This window comes from Pteronotus mesoamericanus, unplaced genomic scaffold (genome assembly GCF_021234165.1).
Source record: "Pteronotus mesoamericanus isolate MK-2021 breed Mesoamerican mustached bat unplaced genomic scaffold, CSHL_Meso_final contig_74, whole genome shotgun sequence".
NCBI classification, from domain to species: domain Eukaryota; kingdom Metazoa; phylum Chordata; class Mammalia; order Chiroptera; family Mormoopidae; genus Pteronotus; species Pteronotus mesoamericanus.
Window position 1 is genome coordinate 27746415 of NW_026555247.1, and position 23305 is coordinate 27769719.

A 23305-nucleotide genomic window follows, 5' to 3' on the forward strand; every position below is an offset into this window, starting at 1 on the left:
ACATTGTTTAGGAGTCAAAAGAAAGCACAGAGTATATCTTTGCCCATAGGAAATGCTCAAGTTTGCTGATGAAATGGCTCTGTTTGCCTTGAACAGTTCTGGGATTCACGCAGGGGAAGAGGACACGCGCTGCTGTAACGTGATTAACATTAGGATTTTCAGGGACTTCTTTAGGGTTTGTAAGAGTTGGGCCTATGCTGTCCAGTATGGGAACTACCAGCGACATGGGGGCTTTTAAATTTTAAATTTAGACAAGCCAAAGTGAAATAAAATGGACAGTTCAGTTTTTCAGTCACAATAGCCATATTTCAAGTGTTCAACTGCTGCTTGTGGCTAATGGCTCCTGGATTGGACAGTAAGCAGGCCAGGCCTAACCAGGCTAGGTTATAGAAAACCAATTCAGAATGCAATTTATTCCTTTTGAGAAACTTCAAACTTCTTGCAAACAAAATCATATGCTGCAGCCACGAACTAGAAAAGTCTAGAATTAAATGTGTGCTCTGCTAGGTCAAGATTATACCTTTTCTGTGACACGGACTCTGGGCAGGTCATCCTGAAATTTTCAGGAGCCATTGGAGTGAAGGCTATCAAAGGGAAGGGGCAGTTCAGGGTTTCCCAAGAGTCTGACCCTCGGATTTGTCCTCCTAAGTCTCACAGATTCACGACACTCCTCCACGGCCAGGCTGTCACGATGCTGCCACAGATATAACAAGAGCTGTCACCTGGCTACCATTAGTGACAGGGTCTTGCCTCTCTGCTTCCCAATCTGCTATCATACAATGTGGTCTGGGGATGGGGATTAATATGTATGTTGTTTTAAGTCCACATAAATGTCTCTGATCGGAGGGAAATTTGCAGTCTCTTACCTGTGTCTCTTGGCCAAAGGGGCTTTGGGCCACAGGGAGAGGATTTGATACTTCCCACTGGGCTAAATTATTCAACGTGTGTCTTCTTATCTTTGCAGTTGAGGAAACTGGGGCCCAAGAAATGGGATAAACCAAGTATGTAAAGAAAAGAAAATAATATACTTGTGACTAAACATCAAATCTGTGTCCGAGGTTCCTGGCAGCCAGGTCTAAGAGGGAAACATGAGGAGCTGCATAGATATCATTTTTGGAAATTAAAACTACCTACTAGTTCTTCATGTGTCTGCCCTTCTCTTGCCTAGGAAAGCTACTCTACTTTTCCTTCACAGTAAATTTCATTATTTTTAAAAGATAAAGTTTTCTGATTATAAAAATAATAAATGCTAATTTTGAAACATCAACACAAATTTAAGAAAAATTTATGATTTTATGTCTTGCCTTTCTCTTTGCATATAAATAATGTATTGTACATAAATTTATAAATCATGTTTTTACAGCCTGTATTTTTACTTGGTCCTAACATTATTCCATACCATGAAAAAATTCTTTCAAAACATCATGTTTATTGGTTGGAACAATATCCCCTCATGAAGACATACCATCATTTATTTAAGTACCTCTAGTTTGGTACTTAAATTGTTGCCAACATTTCTCTATTATAGATAAAGCTGTAATTATCATCCTTGTGCCTAAATCTTTGTCAGTATCTCTAATTATTATTTCCTTTGGGTAGACCTCCAAAAGTGGAAATTCTAGGTCAAAGCTCAGCAACATTTGAAGGCTTTTGAAAGAACTGCCTATATTTGATGCTTCTATTTCTTACACTCAAGTGGTTTTAATTCAAAATGATCAACACGCTAGTGTAGGATACCTTGGCGCAGCCTGCCCTGGGCTCTGTCAGCAGTCATGGGTGTGAGCTACTCATTAGACCACGGGCCACTTTGGCGATGAGGAGGAAAACTCAAAGTAAGCTCTGAGACTGGGAGAAAAATTCAAATATATTACAATTAACAGTGGGTTGTGTTTGTGTGAGAGGATACGTTAACATGTCTGGAGATGAATACAAATGACTTGGGGAAATTAAACAAGGCAGAAAAGTCAGATCTTAGTAAGTCCAAGTTTCCACACAGAGCAAGATTTGGGAGGAAGTGGAATAGTGGAGCTCAAACATTTTTTGATCGTGATCCATAATTAAGAAAATCATTTCATGGTGCGATCTATGGTGCATGTGCACACACATATCCTAATTCCCACACAAATGCATATGTACCTGCAATAAAAAAGTCATCAGGTGATACTCTTATCACATACAAGGAACTTTTATATTTTCTATTTTATTCTATTCAAGCATTTCAAAAATGCTGGCAAGTTCTGCGAAATTGATTTCACAGCCCATAACAGGTGATGACCTATAGTTTGAAAAACATACGGCTGGGTGAGGTAAGGACAGAGCAAAGAACACGTAGTTCGAATTTCAGTTAGGTCTTATCACAGGTTGAAAGAAGAGAATGCTGGGATGGTCCAAACCAGCCAAGAAACTTCTGGGAAGTTAGCAGGCTGAGAGGTTGGCTCTGTCTGTGGGAATCAAGTGAGAGGCAAGATCTGCCCAACCACTCTCGATACCTAACACCTGGATCAGCTTGCCTTGAAAGTGCTGCAGAATTTTCATGAAGCCACTAAGACAGAAAACACTTAAAGCGTCACTGGGAGAGGGGGTATTAGCCGTCAGTATCACCGAATGATGCTGGGGACAAGCGACTGGGGAAAATGCTGCCTTGCTGCATAGTTACCATTTTTGCAGACCTTTCAGATAAACTAATTTACACAGTAGGGGCTCCACTCTCCCCTGTTTAAAATGCTGAGAGGGCTTCCCATGACACTTTGGATTAAGGCCGAAATTCTTGCCATGGGCCACAAAGCCCTGACGCTCTCTCTGGCTGCTCTCCCTTCCGCCGACCCCGCCCTCCAGCCTGTGACATTTTCAAATGCTCCTGCCTTTTTGCTCTGCTTGAGCCGCTCTTCTGCTGTTCCACATACAACTTAATTTTTGCTTCCCCATGCAGCCTTTCTTGACCACCCCCCTCCCCAATGAGATTAGGTCTGCCAGCTAGATCTTTCATACAAGGAAAAGCAGTTATTTGTGCGAGCATGTACAGACATGCACTGCTTGAACAACAAGGGCACGTTCTGAGAAATGAGTTGTTAGGTGGTTTTGTTGATGTGTGAACACCACAGAGCACACATACAAAAACCTTCATGGTTTAGCCTACTACACACCTAGGCTACATGGTATTATAGACTATTGCTCCCAGGCTGCAAGCCTGGGCATCATGTTACTGCATAAAACAACACAAGACTAAGTCAAACACCAGAGAAAATGATGCCATGAAGAGATACGGTAAATCTGAGACGGATGAAGCTCCTGCCGGTGTAACATGGCATTTTACAGTCAACTTTTAAAAATGTAATTAGAAAGAGTACCCTCTAAAACAATGATGAGAGATACAGTATTGTAAATACATAAATCAGTAATATAATCATTTATTATCAAGTATTATGTACTGTATAATTGTATGTGCTATACTGTTTACAGTTGGCGGCACAGAAGCTTTGTTCAGACCAGCATCACCACAAACATGTAATGGGTTGCTTTGTGACCTTATGACAACTATGACCACGCCTGGTGGTAAGAATTTTTCCAGTCCATTATAATCTATGGGACTACCATTGTGTATGCGGTCTGTCCTTGAACTGGATGTCATTATGTGGCATGTGACTGTATCTAATATATATCTTTCCACTAGACTATGAGCTCCTTATCTGACATAAAACATAAAAACAACAAGTTTAAATGTCTTACTAAAGAATTGCACTCAATTTTCTTTGATAATTTTTAGACTATCTCTTGAACAATGCTTATATTACTCTTTTCATTGATAATATTTATTTTTTCTTTCTTTTTTCCTTAATCAGGCTTCTGAGTTTACATATTTTATTACTTTTTTCAAAGAACCAGCTTTTGATTTTATTTATTCTTTCTACTATTTCTAGCTACCTTACCACATTCTCTTTAATGTTGTAGTTTTTTTAAAAGGAAAAAAACCCCTAGCATCCTAATGTTTTCAGTTGTACAATTATAGCATCTATAAAGACTTTTTTTGTATCTTCCTGTTAAAGATTTGTATCTACTATTTGATTTTCATGCCTTATTGCTTTGTTTTAGCCTCTAGGAGGATGCTAATAATACTGATGATAGCCAGCACCTCTGCTTTGTTTCTGAATTTGGTACAAAATGGCTTTAGTATGATTCCATTTTGTATGCTGTTTGCTGTGCTTTTTTGAGTAGGAACATTTATATTGTTCCCTGAGGAGCCAGTAAGATTGAATAAAAACCAGAAGAGTCCTGGGAGCCAAGTGAAAAAAGTATTTCAAGAAGACAAGAGTAATTAACTATGTCAAATGCTGCGTAGGTCAAGTTAGATAAAGCCTGAAGAACACAGATGTCACTAATGACCTTAATGAGAACAATTTCCATGGAGAAATGATTAGAACGGATTACAGAGAGAATGGAGGAGAGGAATTGGAGACAGTGAGAAGAGGCAAGTTTTGTTTTGCAAGGTTTGTAGTAAAGAGGAGAGGGGAGTTGGGAGAGAAGCTGGAGAGAAATGGAATCCAGAGTTTCTGGGTTTTTTTCTTTTAAATTTATTTTTATTGTATTTTTTACATCACCATATTTCCCTGTTATTGTTTTTTTTAAAGATGAGAGATATTACGCCGCATTCGAAAGTTGCTGCTTATGACCCAGTAATAGGAAAAACTGATGAGCAAAGAGAAAGGAGAGCATTTATAGAGCAGTATTTTGAATAAGTGAGAGGGGATGGGATCTTGTACACAAGTGGAGGGTGACTTCCAATAGAGTAGGGACAATTTATCTACCACAAGAAGAGGAAAGGCAGAATACAGTAAACAGGGACAGACATTGGTAAGCAGGTCATTGTTGTCAACTACTGCTTCTTTTTCTCAGTGTACTTAAAGATTTCCTAGTGTAACGTTGGAAAATTTTAAGGGTGGGGAATTGTAATCCACCCAGTATTCTTCTGACATCGTTTCTGTAAGTGCTGACTCTGACTAATATGTCGCTTGGAGATGAAGAACAGGTTTGTAAAAGAATCCTAGGAACTAACTTTTAAAGACACAAACCCTGACCTTCAGGAATCCCAGCTCTGGAAGATTTGCTGACCTTCAACCACAGCGCCAGGATGACGGGAAGCCAGGAGGACTAACCCAGGGTGATGCACACTGGACCATCGCTTGCCTTATCGGAATGGGCTGTGCTGGTCTGCACGTGGGGAACTTTTCAACCTCTTCCCTTGATCTCTTTTTCTGTTCCCGTCTCCCTCTTCATGAAAACCTCTGCCTCCACTGAGAGGTGGAGATGGGCTTTGAGATGTGAGCCCCCCACCTTCCAGGTGGCCAGTACCTGAAAATAAACCATTTTCATTCACATCAGCACCTGCCTCTGGTAGCAGCAGGCAGCTGAACCTGCTTTCGTTATAGTAGGCGATTCCAGTGAACATTTTGGGTTTGGAGCCACTGGCCTGTGGTTAAAAACGAACCCACAGATCCTGTTGCTTCCTTGCCCCAGGCCTATTCCTGCATCTTAGATCCCATCTTCCTGCTGGTGAGTAAAGGCAGTCCCAGAGCCACACACTTTTATTGCTCAGAGTTCTGGAGGCTGGGAAGTTCAAGATCAAGGTGCCGGCAGGTTTGGTGACTGGTGAAAGCTGGCTTCCTGGTTCTTGGACTGCTGTCTTCAACTACACCTTGTCCTAACGCGCTAACTCCATTCCTGAGGGCTCTACCCTAATAATATAATCACTTCTAAAAGGCACAACCTCCAAATACCATCACATTGGGAATTAGGTTCCAACATGAGTTTTTGGGAGACGCAAATATTTCAAGAATATTTTAAAAATTTATGTCTAAATACCCCGCGCGAGGCAGGCATGGCGCTTCCCCGCCCAGGGCAGCAGCTCCCTGCCCTGGTGCGCTCCAGGGCCGCCGCAGGAGTTGGCACCCCTGGCCTAGCCGCTGAGGTGCCGCTTGTGGTATCGAGGCACAGGCAGTGGGGAAGTGCTGGTACATTTTCCCCCTCAGAAAAAAGGAGAAGTCCTCAAATAACCAGGTGACCTTTCTAACCCCTGAGCTCTGTGTGATCATTTTCTGCTGACCGACCCCTACGTAGGCCAGCTGTTTCTTTAAAAATCTTCTCTTGGGGTAAAAATAAGAAATAACCTGCTGGTTTCCTGACAGTAACACCCACAGGAGGCCGACCCCCTGCGTTGCACTTGCGATGGAAGGTGCCTTTCACTGCCCGGCATTGTGTTATAATGGACTCCAGTATCAAAATGCACGTTCACACCCTTGTCCCACAATTCAGAGGATGGCCATTCACCGTGCGGGAGCCATTCACTCAGGCTCATCACATGGGGAAAATTACATTTACCCAGTTACCGAATGGAAGAGATAAATGATCTCACGTGAACAAGCACATTGTTCCTAAGAGCAGCTTCACGGAGCCAACACCGATCTAAAACACCCAGGAGGGACATCAGAGCTTTCCTGCTGTCCTCCATTCGAGCCACCAGATCCTCACTCTGAGGGGCTTAGTGCGGTGGGGCATTTGACTTTCCAGCTTTTTTGGATAAAATGATCATCCTTGAGGCCTCTCATTCTTTTTTCCTAGAAAAGATATTATAAAACCGCTTATTCTTCCTAGAAAAGATGTTATAAAAATGAATAAATCAACACAGAACATTTCATATGCATACCCACTGAATTGATAATACTTATATGTAATGAAAATTAGAGAAGCAAAACGTTAAAAATATTCTCTTCGGGGAAGATGCACTGGAACGCCTTAGTCACGGACGGACACACGTCTGCTTGTTACCCGCACTCTCCTTATCCCTACAAATTCTTTTAGGTCAGTGGAGGTTCAGATAACTATCTCTAATTTAGCATGTAATCTTTAACCTACTACCCACACAATATGATTAATAGCAATCGTATCTACGTAATAATTACAGCTAACATTTACTGCCGTTCATGTAGCCATCACTGTTCCAAAACACCCACTTGATACGATCCCACAATTTAAAATTTTTGTTTTTGCCCACGTTATACTTGGCACAATAATAGGATTCACAGGTAGTTTTTTCCAACAGTTATCGAGCACCTATTATGCACCTGGAATTGTACTAGGCTCTGGAGGTTGTGGTGTTGGTGGTGGGGGGGTGAAGCAGAAACAACGGTAGTACAGGGCAGACCCTATGTGGTGTCACAGTGCCGTTCTCTGAATGTTCTGGGAGTTGGGAGAAAGTAGGGCTCATGGGTAGTTAAACCCACTAATGACCTTATTGTACAATATTTAGGTTGTCATATTTTTCTCTGCCTAGAAAACTGGCTCCTCAACCATTCCACTGGGGTGCATGCACCTAATCCTTGTGGACCACTTTGGATTTCCTGGAAGCCACCCCCTAAACACCAGGTATTACCTGTGTTTCCGAGCTGGTGGCTTCTGCGTTCCTTTTCTCTAGCATTCAAAGTATTTATTCCCTTCTGTTAGTTTTGTCCTGGCCGTGTGTTGAAGCACAGATTCCCAGCCCAGGCGGCGGGCTCTGAACCTCTGGGCCCATGCACTTGCGTTCTGCGCCCGCTCAGCCCTCCGCCCGGTGCGCGCCTCGGGCCACCCGAGTCTCCCCCCGCGGGGCACCGGCCGGCGGTGGCTGGGTTCCAAACCGGCTATCCAGTCCCCGCCAGCTCCTTCTCCTCTCCGAGTCCTCCGCCCCCGGCCGCTGCAGCAGCGCGGTGCTGACCGGGCGGGGAGGCTGGGTTTCATCGCGGGCTGAGGAGGACCCCCTGCTTCCCGCCGCCACCTAACCCCGCCCGGACGGAGCCCCAGGGGGCCTCTTTCTTCGGGCTGGAGTGAGCCCAGCTTCTAAAGTGGCAGAGGTCTCTGGAAAGCGTGCGCGCAGGCAGGAAAGCAAGGCTACCCCGGGACTGGGGGCTCCACTCAGAAAACAGGTGAGGTTGACTCCGAGGGGGCTGGGTCCGGGAAGGCCAGTCTACACTGCGGGCGCTCCGCCCCGGAACCACGCAGCCGAGCGCCCGGGAGGCCGTGGGCAGGGGGAGCGGGGCGCGCGGGGAAGGCGGCCACCCAGGGCCGGGCACCCCCGCGCCCGCCGCCGCAGCAGGTGGGGGGCCCGGAGGGCCGGGGGCGGGGCCCGGCTCGGGGCGGAGCCGCGGCGGCAGCACGCGCGGGGCGGTGCGGGCGGGGGCCGGAGCCAGAGCCGCAGCCGGAGCGGGAGCGGCGAGCGGGGCTGTCCGGGAGCCTGCGGGAGCTCGTCGCGCCCCGGGGCTGGGACTCGCCTGGCCGAGCGCGCCGGCGCCGCGACCGCAGACAAAGGCGCTGCTCGCGCCCGGCCGCCGCGATCTCGGGCTCTGCCGTGGGTAAGTGGCTCCCCCTGCGCTTTCTTTCTTCTCCCCTCTGCCTGCCCCTCTCGGAGTTCCACCGGCTCCGGAGATGCCGGGAGTTCCCCGCTTTCTGCAACCCTCACCTCACCTTTAAAAAAAAAAAAAGAAAGAAAGAAACCCAAAATAAAAAACCAAGCAGATACCAAACTAGCGAGTTTTCGAGCAGTGGGTGTCTCCCCCGGGACTGCCCAGGCCGCCCTCTGTGACCCCTGCTCAGCGACCGCGCGCGGGTGTAGTCGCTGGGTCGGCGGTTTGGATGGGAAGGTTGCCGCTGGGCTCCCTGGAGGAGGGTGTAGTGAAAGGGAATACAGGGACGAGGCACCACGAGGGGACCCCACCCCCGGGGACAGTTCGTTGCGTTCTGGGGGCGCCGAGGGGCGGTTTGCACTGCGATTTCAGATTTGGATGTCGGTTGTGGGGTCTGTTCCACTCCTCCCCTCCAACCTCCTTCGCCTCTCGTTCAAGGGTTTATGCAGCGACCCCCACGCCCCACCGACGGAGTCGCCCACTCGGCCCCTCCGCGGACCCAGGGCGGGGGCCCGAGAGAGTGGGGAGTGAGGGAGCCCCGCAGCTTTCCCCGGCTGGGCAATCCTGAGCCCGAATCTGCTAGGGAGGGCCGGTGGCCGCCCGCAGAGGATCGGGTTTGACATCACTGCTGGGTCCCGGCCGTCCTTCCCAGCTTCTGCCCCTGCTGCTCTCCATCAGAAAAGCTTTCGGAAGCCCGGCTGGCTTTTGCTTTTGTTCTGCCCGCAACTCCGGAATCCCAGAAGCCAGAGTGGGCGGTTGCCCCAGGAGGGGGTCGTGGCTGGAGCCCCAGGTGCGGCCCCGAAGTGACCTTTGGAGGCGGCGACCGTTTCCCGCCGGGGTGGGGAATGGATCCCTCTAGCTGATCAATGCCAGGATTGGGCAGTGGGTGTGCGGCTCAGGTAGAGCGCTGTGTCCATCTCGGCCGCGCGCAGTCACGCGCCTCTCCACTCTCGAAAGCGCAAGTTCCAGACGCACATTTCCATTCATGGATCTGTGCCTGGGATTTGATTAATGTCACCTCTGCCCCGACTCTCTAAGCAGAGAATGTCTGCTACAATTCGATTTAATAGGCATTTGCAGAGGGCCTACAATGTGCAAGGCAGCAGCCCTATGATCATCTTAATTTACGAGACACTTACCGAGCACCTACTATGTGCAAAGTAGATGTTACAAACTTTTCCATTTAAAAGACATTTATTGAGTACTTACTATGTTCAAGATAGCTTTGCTGTTACTTTGTTTTAATGGCAACTACTGAGTACAGGTGTGTGTGTGTTTTTCTGAAGGGGTGCCTAGTGTACTTTTGAGGGCCATCCGGAGACAAGGGTGAGAGAATATATCCCTGGACCCTTGAATCTTCAATTTCTTCCGTGACGTGCATTTCTTATAAAAATCATTTTTATTTATTGATTTTAGAGAGAGAGGAACATAACTTTGTTTTTCCAGTTATTTGTGCATTCATTGATTGATTCTTGTGTGCGCACTGACCAGGATGGAACCCATAACCGTGACATATGGAGAGGGTGCTCTAACCAGCTGAGCTAGCCAACCAGGGCTACTGGTGACCTGCACTGTAACCTTTCTGAACTGCTTCTGTGGTGGAGGAAGAGCTTCTACTCTACAGTGCTAGGGTTTGTCCGAGGGCAGCAAGGCAGAATAATGAAAGGCCTACTCTGGGACCTCTTCCCAAATCAGTTTCCTTACACGGAAAAAAAAAAAAAAGAAGGTAGTTCAACCCTGGCTGGGGTGGCTCAGCAGATTGAGCTCCAGCCTGCAAACCAAAAGGTCAGTGGTTCAATTCTCAGCCCAGGCACACGCCGGGGTTGCAGGTCAGGTTCCCAGCTGGGGGTGTGCGGGAAGTGGCTGATGGATGTTTCCCTCACACATCAATGTCTCTCTCCCTTTCTTTCTCCCTCCCTTCCCTTCTCTCTAAAAATAAATAAAGAAAAAGCTTTAACACAAAGAAGGCAGTTCCTGTGTGCAAAGCACTGTGCTAGTATTGCACGGAATCAAAGGTTCATAAGGCAAAGCTCTGCCACTTGGGGAGTCTGTGGTGAGGCCAAAAAGATAGGCAAAGGACAATCAGCCAAATAAGGAGGGGACAGGGGGAAGCATGTGGACAGGGTCAGCATGGACCTGCCAGCCCCCAGCCGTAAACTGGTGATGGCAGCTGGGGTAAGACTGTTTTAAAATCTCACGGTTAAAATGACTGGGGACCTAGAGGCAAAGTGAAGTGGTCTGAGGGTTCTTCCTGCTAAGAGATTGGATGACTCCATTACTCTAATAATCTTGTGATCCCGAGACACGCTGGAATATCCAGATTGGCAAGAGAACTGTGGGTCCTTAGTCTATTGGCAAATATTTGAACACTTAGAGTGTTATATATAGGTTATTATCAGGGGCATATAGTCTAAGACATGGTCTTTGTCCTAAAGGATTGAACAGAGTTCTCACGATAAACAGAGTGACTGTGCAGCACACATGAAAAGCCAGGAGCAAATTCCTCCTAGAATTTAACCTCAGAAGAAAATTTCTGTATTCATGGAATTGTGGCTTTCCTTTTATCAGAGAGAGAGAACATGCTCTGTGTCTAGTGTGGCCTCCAACAATTCCCGGTAACTGCTTTATCCTAGCTTCTGGGTACAATGATTTTTTTATTTTCTTTTTACCTTGGCCTCCAACAATTCCTGGGAATTTTTTTTATCCTGGCTTCTTGATATAGTGATTCCCCCCCCCCCAAATTATTTCTGGTCTCCCTTTTAAGTTATTTTAAAACTACTACTACTTATTGTTATTATTATTGTTGTTATTATTATTTTGTTATGAACTTGAAATGCTCCCCTCAGATCTTTTCCGGAAGTTGGCCCGTTATGAAAGATGCATAGGAAAGACAGCAGGCACCAGATGAATGACTTGGAGGCCGTTTGCTTATAAGAGGGAGGAAAAAAACAACACAGGCCCTAATCAGGAATATGCAGAGAAACCATGAACTAGCCTTGCAAGATGGAATGGGATTCAGCTAGGCAAAGAAGACAATGAAGACTTCCCTCCCAAACCTGAGGGACATGGTAGAAGCACAGGTGTGAAGGAAGAAACGTCGCCCTTAGCGTGCTTAATCTGGAATAACTGCCATTCACTCAGCACAGAGGCCCTGCCTGAGCGTTTTACTGTGTCCATGACGTTTTTAGGCCTCAGGTGGGGGTTTCATTCAGCACAGTGTGGGGTTCACTGTGATCCCCACAGCTGGCAAGGACCCTTGTCTCTGGTTCCATCTGCAACAATAGCACTGTGTCCCTACCATTCTTTCAAGCCTTCCTGGAGTGTTTTCACCTGAGCTGAGCTTGATTTTAACTTCCCTGAAGGACAGGAATGTGGCTCCCCGCCCCGCACCACCCCCCACCCCCCCCCCCCCCCCCGCACCCTTCCTTCCTCGCAGGCTCAGGTGTAGTCTGTGGAGTAGGGGACATTTATTTCAGAACCCCGTATCGCCCATTTCTGCAGCCTTTCCCTCCCTCACTGGGGCCTGTCCTCTCTTCCTCTCCTCCACTTTCAGCGGCTCAGACACTTGCACTGTATGAAAACTCAGGGAAAAAAACAATCTGTCATCAGTCACTCCCTCTTGAATATGAATGTAGGTTATTGTTCTCTTCTCCAGGGGTAGTGGGGCTGTTGGGGGTGTCTTCACACTTGAAGCCTCATTATGGAATGAAAGGCTTTGTCCATCAGGAGAGGATTTCAGGCATGGACAAGTGGGTGTTGGAGATAATTGGGCAGGCAAAGTGCCTTTCCTAGTGCTCCTGAAATTGTGCTTCCACCTCCTCCTGTAGCCGCTCTTGACAAGGGTCCGTGCAGTCCCATGACCCGTAAGTGTCGGGGGCCTTCATTGCTTTTCAGCCTGCTGAGGTGTGAGACGGCAGCACTGCCTGAGCTACCTGTTAACTGGGCGTCTACTCTTTAAAGGTTTATTGTTTTCCACACAGAATCCTGGCACCTTTACCTACATGTGCCCATTATTTTAAGGCAGGGATTCTCAGCATAGGCCCTAATGATGTGGGCTGGATCATTTTTTGTCATGGGGAGCTGTCCTGTGCATCGTACAATGTTTAGCAGCATCCCCAGCCTCGACCCACTAGATGCCAGTAGCATCCCACACCCCCTCCCTACGCTGTGACAATCAAAACTGTGTCTAGTTATTGCCAAGTGGTCCCTGGGGAGCAAAATCACTGTTGATTGAGACCCACTCTTCTCAGGGGAATTGGTTATTATGTATTATGCTGTGTAACTATTCCCAGTTTTCTGGGACAGGTCTTATTTAATGTACCTTGGTTCTTTTTTAATAAAGTTGGCTTCGTAAATGTGTAATTAACATTGTAGAACTTTCCATATGAATAATTTTCTAAATCAGAATAAACATTTTTTTTTAAGGTCACATATTCTAATCTGGTCATCATAGTAAGTCGATCTATTGAGACAAAAAAAAATTCTCATTCTTCCCCTAGCATGTGGCTGATTTATACAACACGGGGCCATCTTGGTCAGCTGCTTGGGCAGTGGCTGGCGGGCCATAGCGCGAGGGAAGTGGCAGGGGGGGACCCAGTCCTCTTGGGACAGGGTGCTAGGTGACTCGAGGGGTCCTTTTCAAGAAAAAGACAAAACGACCAGGGGAACATGTTGCTAGGGCTCCTCCCCAGCCTGAAAGAGTCCTGTGCAAGAAAGGGGCTCTGAGCTCTCAGTTTTTATTAGCTTCAAGTACAGCTGTCTCTAGAAAAGGTTTTGAGGAGTGATGGGGGCAGCTGTGGCTGCAGGAATAGGAAAGTAGGAAGAAGAAAATAGGGTCTTCTTGCAAGAGCTGAGAGAAGATTCTCAAAGACTTGACTTAAGTAGAGAGCATGGGTCAAAGGAGAATTGTTAAATGCAGTGTAGTCTGTACTTCTGTGAATATCTGCCAGCAAAAGTAAGAACTCCCAAATCTTCAGCAACTCCAGGTCAGCGTCAATGCCCGTGGCATCTTCCTGGGAAGGAACGTGGAGCAAGGTTAATTCAAGTTCCTCAGAGGGATCTGTGAGTTCTCCCAGTGGATAGAAGTAACTGAATGCACACAGTGGGTGTCATTGGCCCCATGCCCATGTTATTGCTTCAGAAAGTGAGTGAAACTCTTTATTCAGGACAGTCCAATGGTATTTGAGAAGTTCCCAATAAGGTTTCATTGATTCAAATTTCTGTTTTGGGGCACCCAAGCCTGGCATGAGACTTTTTTTTTCCTTGCATTGAAATAGGCCAGTTAAGAAATACCTTTGGGGTGGGAGTGGGGGTGGGGAAATAATTCCAGTACTTAAACACTTAAAATAATAAAACTTAAAAAAAATCCTATTTGTCAGACTTATTATTCATTCACAGTCTTTTTCCTTAATCTAAATTGGCCTATCTTCAATGAAGAAAAGTGATATGATTATTGCCTTAGAGCCTAAAGGCTCTTGGCTATACGTGAGACTGATTTGTCAATATGTCAACGTATAGATTGAACAAAAACGAAAAGACCCTCTGCAAGATTTGCTATAGGCAGGATTTAAAAAAATAACTAGTTTCCTATCTGTGTTTAAACCAATTTGATTTTTATAAAACTTTTCAAGAGTTGAGAGCTGTTTGGAGATTTGGCGCAAATCTATATTCAGTCACAGAGATTTGACCTGCAAGGGATCGTGCAGATTAGTGAGCAGCTCTCCTTGCCTCATTGTATAAATGGGGAAACTGAGAGAAATGGGGAAACTGAGTCTGAGAGGTCGCCAGGGTCAGGAGTTTGTCCCATTCCCTCCATGCTGCTGGGGTACCTATCCATCTTCCTCCTGCCAGAGCATGTTGGTGGAGGTCCAGGCAGGAAAAGAGTTTGATAAAATAACTCATTTCTAGGTCACCTAACCCTGATAGAACTAATCATTAATTCAACTGATTACATCTATGCCAGAAGTGTGTGTGCGCATGCGTGGTATGGAAAAGAGCCATGGGAAAACTGACACAGTTGGATTAATGGAATGAGATTATTTTATAAAATTCCCCATGTACAGCATGGTGACTATAGGTAAGAATACTGTATTGTATATTTGAAAGTTGCTAAAAGAGTAGATCTTAAAACTTCTCAAGAAAAAAAGTTTGTAACTATGTGTGGTGATGGATGTTAAATAGGCTTATTGCGGTGATTATTTTGCAATATAGGGTGGGGCAAATGTAGGGTTACAGTTGTGAGTACATGAAACACAGAACCCACCCAGTATGTACAAATATCAAATCATTATGTTGTACACTTGAAATTAATACAGTGTTATATGTCAATTATATCTCAATAAAAATATTGGAACAAAACCCTTTCTTTGATGCTCTTTTATATTGTCTTTGACTTAAATAATTAGAATGAAAACATTTATTTTTCTATTTGGGAAAGCAATACACATTCATTATGAAAAGTAGAAAGAAGAATTTAAAAATTCTGTGATTGATTGACCCGATCATATTTTGCTATGTTTATTTTTAGTGTTTTTTCTCAGCTCATTTTAAAACACAACTTAATTAATTTTTATCTTGCTTTTTTCAGTTAATATTATGACAACTTCCATGCTATTACAGATTTTTTTGTAAACACTTTTTTTTAATTTTTAAAAGATTTTATTTTATGTATTTATTTAGAGAGAGGGGAAGGTAGGGAGAAAGAGAAGGAGAGAAACACTGATGTAAGAGAAACACCGAGGGACCAGGCCTGCATCCCAGGCATATGCCTTGACCTGGAATCGAACTGGCGACCTTTTGCTTTGCGGGACAATGCACAACCAACTGACCTCACTGGTTGGGGCTGTAAACATAACTTTTGATGACTACCTAATTCAATACTTTGGAAGCCTGTTAACTTACAACAACATTCTGATATTAGTGGACATTGTTTCCTCCTGATTTCTCACTGTTGTGTCCTTGTCAATGAGCAAGTTTGTATCCAATGTCTCTATAGTTTGGGTTGTTTTCTTGAGATAGTGAAATTACTCACCCAAGGGTAGGGTGCACCATGTTAACAAATTGGTTCCAAAACTGGAAATGATTTCACCACATCATTCATAGCATAGGGTATTTTATTTAAAAAAAAAATACTCAATAAGGTGAAAAATATGTCATTGTTGCTTTCATTGGCATTTTGGTTACCAGTATGGCTAAACATTTCTCTCTAGGATTGTTATCTGTTTAGAATTTTTTGTTAATTATCTATTTTTTCTATTTAAATGTTTAAAAAATGATCTGCATGTAGAAAACCCATTTTAAAAAAAAACAATAAATGTCAGCTTTCATGGATATTTTGTGAAGAGTTCCATCCAACCCTAATGTTACAGAGTTCCATCGTTGCAAGTACGATGTTTCAGGCTACACATCTTTCATAGTAATGGAGCTGCCTGTTCAGTCCATGAGGCAAGTTTAGATGGATAGGGAGCACTATCCCTTGGTATCAGCCAACCTACGGTGAGCACTTATTCAGTGCTTCACCGTTTGTGAAGTGGGTACTGTTTTACTATATTCACTTACATTTGAGGACAGGGATGCACACAAAGATAAAGTCACCAAAGTCACATATACTTTTCAAAGGGTTCTGGTCACCAATTCCAATGCGATTCTTGGACACCAGCTGGTATTCTACAATATGACTCAATTCTGGTACTCTTTACCCAGAGATAGCACCAGTTTCCACAGATTAAGGGCTCAGAATCACAACACAGCCAGCCTTGCGCTTCAGATGCCGATTGCAAGCCCATGTTGTCACCTGTGCTTCTGATGCACTGGCTGTTCATCAGAGGTTCCCACAGCCTCCTCTGTGGGTTTGAATAAATTGCTAGAATGGCTCACAGAGCTCAGGAAAACCCTTTTACTCAGGAGATTATCAATTTATTACAAAGGATATCAACGGATACAAATCAACAGCCAGATGAAGAGATACTTAGTCCCTAACAAAGGAGCTCCTGTCCTTGTAGAGTTTATGTCCCAGCATGTGGAAATGTATGGTTCCCCAGCCTGGAAGCTCTTTGAACCCCCTCCTGTTGGGTTTTTATGCACGCTTCATTACGTAGGCATGATTATTTAACTCATTAGCCATTGGCGATTGATTTTAACCTCCAGCCCCTCTCCCCTTTCTGGAAATCAGGGGGTGGGACTCAAAGTTCTATCCCTCTATTCACATTTGGTTCCTCTTGCAACCAGCCCCCATCCTTAGGTGTTTTCCAAAAGTCACCTTCATGAGCTAAACCTGCTTGTGGTGGAGGGGACCTTGTTATGAATAAGGAGACAGCCGGTCTACCTTTCTGGCTCTGAAGCAGTTTTAGGGAGTGAGGACAAGAAAATGAATATTTTGATAAAAGATGCTCCAATTACTCTTATCGCTCAGGAAATTCCAAGGATTTTGGGAGCTGTGAGCCAGGAACTGTGGTCATGGATGAAGACCAAATATGTATGAGGAATATATGTTATTCATCTGAATGGCCAAATACATATTTCTTACAAATCACAATATCACGATTTTAGCTGCTGTACTTCCTCTAGATATTCACTAAAATGACCTGCCTCAGTTGTGTAGTTGGTCTTTGAGGGAGCTCAGCTTAGGGATATTGGTATCTTCCTCCTAACTTAATTGCTTAGTTCTGGGAGAACTTTGTTGGTGTTACGTAATTTTACCATATTTTTTCTTTTTTTTACATCCTCACCCAAGGACATTTTTTTCATTGGTTTTAGAGGGAGAGGGAGAAAAGAAGGGAGAGGGAGAAACATTGATGCAAGAGAGAAGCATCAATTGGTTGCCTCCTGTACATGCCTGGACCAGGGATCGAACCTGCAACCTAGGTATGTGCCCTGACCAGGAATCCAACCCACAGACTTTTGGTTTGGGGACAACACTCCAACCAACTGATCCACACTGGCCAGGGCTAATTTTACTCTCTTAAACTTTCTCACTGTATCTTCTCTTTCTCTTATCCTCTCTTTTGGATTTTCCACCCCTATTATAGCTACATTCTGATAATTTCTTTTGATCTATCTTCTAAGTCACACTGTGTCTCTTCAGCTCTATCTAATCTGTAGTTAAATCCATCTGTTGCATTCTTAATTTCACTTCTAGATTTCTAGGTCTTTTTCAAAGCTTTCATGTGACTCTATAATGGTTCCTGGTTCCTTGGTTTTCAAAATTTTAAGCCCCACTTGTATCTTCTGGAGCATAGTCAATGTATTTATTTTACATTTTGTGTCTGGTAAATTTTCCATCTGGGATACTAAGTTGTCTATTTCTTCTTTTTTTTGTTCTTATTCTCATGTTGGCCCCCAACCTTCTCATGTGGAAAGCAAAATTCTCACCCATGGCCAAGGCTTGTGGAAACTGAACCATTTTGTCCAGGCCCAGGAGTCAGGGTGGCCTTTCCAGAGGACTCTTCTTGAATTTAATGTTTCAAGAGAAGCTTTCTGATCCTTTCCAGCTTTTAGAAGGCACGTGCTCATCCATGTGTCCTGAAGATCATCAGCCAAATATACCTTCCCCTACCTTGCTCCAGTTCTCACAGATGTTTTCCCCAAACTGTCACGAAGCCAGAGAAATTTACAATGAGAAACATGGGCCTGCTGAGTTTGAAGAGGCTGGGAAAGGGGAGCAGTGGGAAGCCCTCCTCCGCCACCTTCCAGGGGCCTTCATTGGCTTTTGGGAGGGGGACACTTGTTTTTATTTCAGGGCACCTTCTTCCCTGGAAACCTCAGAGCCGTCCTCTCAGAAAATTGCCATCTTCCCAGGGAAACCGTAAGCTGTCTCTCTCACGCCACAGCTGTGTAGTCACTGGGTGCAGTGAAGGGAGGCGGGGGCAGCAGGGGTCTCCTCCCTGGAAAGGGCTTGTTTGGGGGGGGGCATCCCCCCGACTTTTGGAGACCGCCTCATACCATGGAAACTTTTGTGTATTCCGTGATGATTTATCCAACTTATGTTTAATTTTACAATATCGCACACATAGGAAAGACTATATGTAACTTTGTACTAGAAATGGAAATCCTCCAGTTAGGTTTCAGTTACTGTTTCGAAAGGCACCCAGCTGTCCCTCCCCTGCAGGTAGTTCTAGATTGTGACCAGTCCCTTTGGAAGAAACGATAAATTACGTAATGAATTTTGAAGAAGCAAATTTTTTTATTATTCCAGAATATGTGATTATTTTTGGAGGCAGAATTACTAGAGAGTCCCAGCAGCCACAAGAATTTATGGACAGTGTTATCTAAAAACTATTCAGCCTGAAACAAAGAAAATTAATTCCTCCAGCATGATTCACTTTAGAAGTAAGTCATATTTCTTTATCACTAATTTAGGCTCTTAGGCTGATTTTTCTAAAGAGGTATAGTTATTTTGAGATCAAGCCCATTTTTATATTTCTACTGGCAAATTTTCCATTTATTTAAATTTGAAGTTTTTCCGGTCCTTTTAGGACCACTTTGTCTGCTAATAAGATACAATATGCTGTGATTTTGGTAACGCGTGAGAACACAGGCCAAGTTAGCTGAGCAGATTCCTGTACTTACAGAGACCAGGACATTGCCTTCAGGATTGGGTGGTAATGACACTCTTCGCCAAGTCTGCAGAACTTTTTAGAGAACTGAGAACAGTCAAGTATTACAGCTCATTCAACAGAAGAAAAAAGGGGATGGCAAAGTTCAGAAATCTGGTGTGATTGTATTTGGAAGAAGAGAATAAGGAAGATGCAGCAAAGCACTTAGGGAGAGAAGGCGAGAAATACAATGGAGTAATTGCAGTGAACTGCTTTGAGCTTTCCAGACTGGAGGAGAGAAAATGAAAAAGTTTTGACCAATTATTGCAGCATCCCAATATCCACTATATAGGACTCAAAGAGGGCTTTAATTACCCACACTCATCTTCTATGTAATAAAGGCAGTGAAATCTCTGCCATCAGAAAGACAGAGAGCACCCGAGGACATACAGAGTAAGAAGAGAGAATTTTTTTTTTTTTTACACTGAGTGAGAATATGTCTGGTAAATAGTTCTGGGCATGTCGTGACCTAAATAACTTCATTTTTCCATACTTGACCATTTTCTTGAGCTCAATGGAGGCTAAAGGCAAATAAAAGAATGAGATCCTTATTTTGTGGGGTCCCCGAGTGAAGGATGAGGGGGAGCGAGAGCCCAACCTGAAAATGCTCTTAGTTTATTAAAGTATTTCAGTTAAAAGAGTTAAGTTTTGTTTCCAAATGTTTGTGCATGCTTTCATTTTTCAAAAGTCACTGAGTGAATTTGTCAGTCCTGAAAATCCCCCTTTTTTATGAGAAGTTTTCGAAAGTGAACTTGAAGTGCATTTATGGAACAAGAGACAGCCAAATCCTTTGGCTTCTTTCTTCAATTTATTCAGAAGCAGATCCCTAAAACCAAAGATCTATCCACCCTTTAGCAGTGACTTCCCTCTTATTTAACCAACAAACAACGCAGTGTTTTGCTCTACCCTCCTGAGTTCAGATCTGGTTTCCATAACACATTAAATAACCTCTTGTTTTCCATTCCACCTTTCCTATTGGTAAGAAATAATAAGAACATTATTATTTAATTATCACCACTGAAAGCAATGTCAGATTTCAGTAATCTAAACCTATATTGCCTTAAACTGAGATTACTTGAAATAAGATCTTTCCCCTCCAGTAACGGATCCCAAGCGTATATGTATACAGTTATGATTCCAGGGTAATCGTAAGGTCTTTTTTCTGGAAGGACAGAGGACCTTTACCTGTTAGTCATGGTAAAATAAGAAGTAGCTGGTTATTGAGGTGAGGGAAGGGATTTTTTTGTTTTATACCTTTCTATACTATTTTATTTTTTAAAATAAGCATGTATGTCTAATAAGTAATTAAGGGGGAAAATTAGGAAGATGGAAAAAGAAGAAAAGAAACCACTGGGTAGGAGATCCTACAGCTCTGAGTTTAACCTCTGGACGTCTTCCTCAGTGGAAATTCTGGTTTTTATAAATCATCAGATGAAAACCTATAGGAACACATGTTGAGCATACGTTTTGTGTAGCCGCCATGGTTTTATGTAACTTACACTGTGCAGCCAGCCAATGTCTTCTTTGGGCCTCCCAGTGGCAGTGTCCAGTGTGCTACGTGATCCTCATTCTACAGGAGGGGGCGTCAGTTAAGCTTGGGGAAGATAGGGGTCTTGTCCGAGATGCCATAGTCACTACCTGGGACGTCCAGAACTAGAACCCTAGTTTGATTCCACATTTCTTTTAACCCTGACAGAAAGAAATTTACTATTTATTCTGGACATTCTTTTTTAAACACTCCAAGCTGCCTCCTCTCTGGTTTCATGCCATAGCATCTGTTTCATTCTGTCTTAAATCGTGGTTAGCTATATAATTGTTTTCCTCATTAATTGTATCAGCATAGGCTGTCTCTCTCTTTCTGCGTCCTTACTGGGCTTTGTGCGTGATGGTGCATGTATGAGTTACTTAATCTTTGTTTTATGAAATTGGATACTTAAGATACTTTCTCCCAAATAATTATCCATTTTTAGGAAAACAAACTAATAAACTTAGCCATTTCCACAAGACTAATGCCATTGCCCACAAGAGAATTAGAACCACATGATGTCTGAGCTGGAAGAAAACCATCTTTGTATTTATTCTCTTGTTTTATAAATGAGGAACCCAAAGATCAAATAACGTGCTCAGGATCACACAGGGAATTAGAGTTGGTGCGCAGTGCCCAGTTCTCTTAACTTCCAGCCCCACCCTCCTCCTGCTGCTAAAGCCATTACAGAGAACAAGCCTCTTGGTCATCAAACCTTTAGATGAATGGTCGATGCTGGCAAAGAATAGGTCACACTGAACTAAAACTCCAACTGTAAGAAGAAGGGGGTATTGAGCTTATTTTTCTAAGTTTTAATGAATGATTTTTCAGGTGTACCTCTTTTTATAGCAAACGTACTCCATAAGTGTCAGCATTTCTGCAAAGGGGTTGACAGCAGGAATCCTTTAGATGAGAAGTATCTCAACCATGTACTTTTGGTACAGAGTAAAATATCCTCATTTGTTGGGCAAATCAAAGTACACAGAATCAAAGTTATGAAATGAGGAATTAATAGCATTTCCTACCTGCTGGCTTCTCAAAATGTGAGCCCTGTTGGGGGGGGGTTTCTGAGGTTCCCTTGATGATTCCAATGTGCAGAAAAGTTTGGAAAGCGCAGCCCAGATGCCAAACTCCAGGAGAGTCTTCTGCTATTTCACTCGTAACTGTCCTACAGCATCTACCCTACATATTTGTTAAACCAAATTGAATTTTTAGAGACATCATTTATCACAACATCCTTTACAACCATGCCTAGCAGATCCAACAGGGGTTCGTCCAAGAAGAACTTAATTCATGACCCTGCATTCCACCTCTTCACCCGTGAACCTGACCCAGGGCTCCCGCTGTGCCCGCACTTCAGAAACTGTCTTCCTCTTTGAAATTTCTGCTGTGGCTCTTTTGGGTGGCTGCAGACAAAACTATCTTTCCCACGATGAGGTATGTGCCCACCCTTCCATCCCAGAGCTGTTGGTCTTGGTATGGTCTGAGCTTTGGAATGTTTAGAGATGATCCAAAGTACAGACAGATTTAGAAACCAATTGTCTATGGTGTGGTTCTCAACTTCGGTTGCATTAGAGTCACCTGGAGACTACATATGATATATGTAAATATATACACATATGTATACGTATTTGCATGTACATCTGCAAACATATGTATATGTAAAGGCATATGTATATGCAGATGTATATACATGTATACAGACACACACATACATAGGCATATGCACATGCATACACACATGCCTGGGTCCTAGTCCTAGCTAGCCACTGATCTCTGTGACTTGGGATGGGGTTCAGACATCAATATCACTTAAAACCACTGTTTCCAAAACTGGTTGCACATTGGAATTATCTGGAGAGTTTAAAAAGTACTGATGTCTGGGTCCCACTCCAGCAATTCTGGTGGAATTAGTTTGGGATCTGGTCTGGGCATCGGAATGTTTTCAAAGCTCCATATGTGATTCTCATATGCAGCCAAGGTTGCAACCCATCGGGTAAGTGAGCCAAACCTGGCTTATTCTGCACATAATAGGTGCTCAATAAAAATTAAGTGTGAAATGAAAGCTAGATGGAAGTGTTTATAAGAAATGTCAGTGCTAAAAAGTTGCACATTTTTGGTCCTTTGGGCACTTCTGTAGACCTGAAAATATGCTGTCATTTGGAGTGGGGCGCACTGCAAAATCTAATGAATTCAGCTCACTACTGTTGCCTTAACTGTGCCTACCATTGAAACGTTCAGAGGAACTGTCAAGATCTTCATAATTGCTCTGTCCCATTGTACAGTATCTACCTGTGGCAGGAGCGGCAGATCTCGTCAGAGTTCTGATGTGTGCAACGTAGTTCTTTGGAGAAAAATAACCAGAAACCTGCTTCCGTAAGATCAAGGAGATAGATTTAGCCTGGGGTGAACTCTATCCAGTGTAGCAAGCCTCGGCAAGAGTGCCCCCACCGCCCAGGGTTAGTGAGAGCTCCCCAGAGCACGAAGCACGCTGTTGCCTAGTTTCCTTTGTTCCCTAGGTGATTCTTGTTTATTCCAAGGGGTACTGGTAGGGGAAGTATTTCCGCATCTGGCCCAGTGAAGGCAGCTGCTTTCAGCCGTGGAGAGGCTCCACCAGCCTGGAAAAGGGGGAATTGTCAGACAGAGTTCACCGCAGCTGCTTGCAGAGCAGAGCCTGAACTGCTTCTGATGGTCTTCGAAGACCTTAGGGCACTGGTTCGGAAACCCGAGTGTGCCTCAGAACCCCCCGGAGGTGTGTT

The 23305-nt window shown here is 44.1% G+C and overlaps 1 protein-coding gene across 1 annotated transcript in view; it reads left to right on the forward strand.

The window, feature by feature from the left end:
• Positions 1 to 8298: 8298 nt before the first annotated feature.
• MAPK4 (mitogen-activated protein kinase 4) overlaps positions 8299 to 23305 on the forward strand; it is a 127757-nt gene continuing 112750 nt past the window's right edge. The window contains exon 1 of the mRNA XM_054583663.1: positions 8299 to 8378. The gene's annotated coding sequence lies outside the window, so the exon portion shown is untranslated. The remainder of the gene's footprint in view (positions 8379 to 23305) is intronic.